Genomic DNA, 1185 nt, shown 5'->3' on the forward strand with positions numbered 1-1185 from the left:
CCTACCTAAGTATTACCCATTTCGTTAATTCAATTTTGAATGTAAAGAATATTTTGAATACGCAAGGAAAATTAAAAAAAAATCGTAATAATATATAAATATTTTCCATGCAATAATTAGTAGTACAATTTATCTTTTAATAAAAAAAGCGAAATATTTGGAATATACGAATGCTTATTAAGCAAAATATACAGTATTTAAAGCAAAACGAATGAATAAATAATACTAATAATAAGAGTAAACAAACAAAACCCAATTTCAAACTGACCAAAACATTACCTAAATAGTAAAATTTCAAATTTCAAAAAGCTACCACATTTCAAACGCAACGTTTTGAAAAAAGCTCTCAAGAAGTAATTCCAAAACATTTTCCCACAAAAGATATAATAATTGTACCCTTATATTTCCGATCACAAGACAACAATGAGACAAGGGCAGTTTTAAATGAAATGGATATTCAAATGAAATGCCTGCTCGTGCTTTAGGAAATGCTCTTTGCTGTCTACCAATGCTCCAAAATGTACAGCGATATAACAAAGAAACAATAAAGAAAAAAATAAAAACATACGTAGAGAGGAATGTCGACTTTCACAAAAAAAAACAACAAACAACACAAGCCGCTGGCTGCTTTGCATACAGGGTACAATATCAAACAAAAAAAAATAAAATAAAAACAATAAGATATGAGGGGGCAACCTCGAAGTGGTGAGGCAGCGCCGGGATACAGACCTCTGGATGTGGTCTTGTATGAACCACGGCGCCCAAGGGTCTGATTGGCACTGTTGCAGGGCGAAACACCCCTGCTGTCGTCAGGAGAATCTGAAATAAACCGACATCGTGCTACACTCTCTTAAACACCGGATGATAACGTTTTTCACATAAAATCTACTCGTTTTTATAACATGACAACGCTTATTCATGACTTATACTTCATGAGACTGAGCAGTCAAACAATTTACCTATTTTAAAATAAGACGTTGTCACGTTTTAATAACATCTCACAAACAAACGGATGTTTTGCTCGATTGTTCCATACTGGATATAATTGACAAAAGAGGGTTAATAAAATAATAAACAATAACAGATGCGTGCTGAACATTTAGTCTGCTACTTGTGAGAAAGCGTAGAAAAACTTCACATAACAAAATAAATACAAAGAGGAAATTGCAAGAAAGACGAAGGTTC

General features: G+C 33.0%; 1 protein-coding gene across 1 annotated transcript in view; it reads right to left on the reverse strand.

Moving 5' to 3' along the window:
• The window catches only part of LOC108743712 (patronin-like), a 6389-nt gene extending 5227 nt beyond the window's left edge, over positions 1-1162 (reverse strand). The window contains exon 1 of the mRNA XM_018479300.2: positions 730-1162. The gene's annotated coding sequence lies outside the window, so the exon portion shown is untranslated. The remainder of the gene's footprint in view (positions 1-729) is intronic.
• Positions 1163-1185: the final 23 nt, after the last annotated feature.

This window comes from Agrilus planipennis, unplaced genomic scaffold, assembly GCF_000699045.2.
Source record: "Agrilus planipennis isolate EAB-ADULT unplaced genomic scaffold, Apla_2.0 scaffold1420, whole genome shotgun sequence".
NCBI classification, from domain to species: domain Eukaryota; kingdom Metazoa; phylum Arthropoda; class Insecta; order Coleoptera; family Buprestidae; genus Agrilus; species Agrilus planipennis.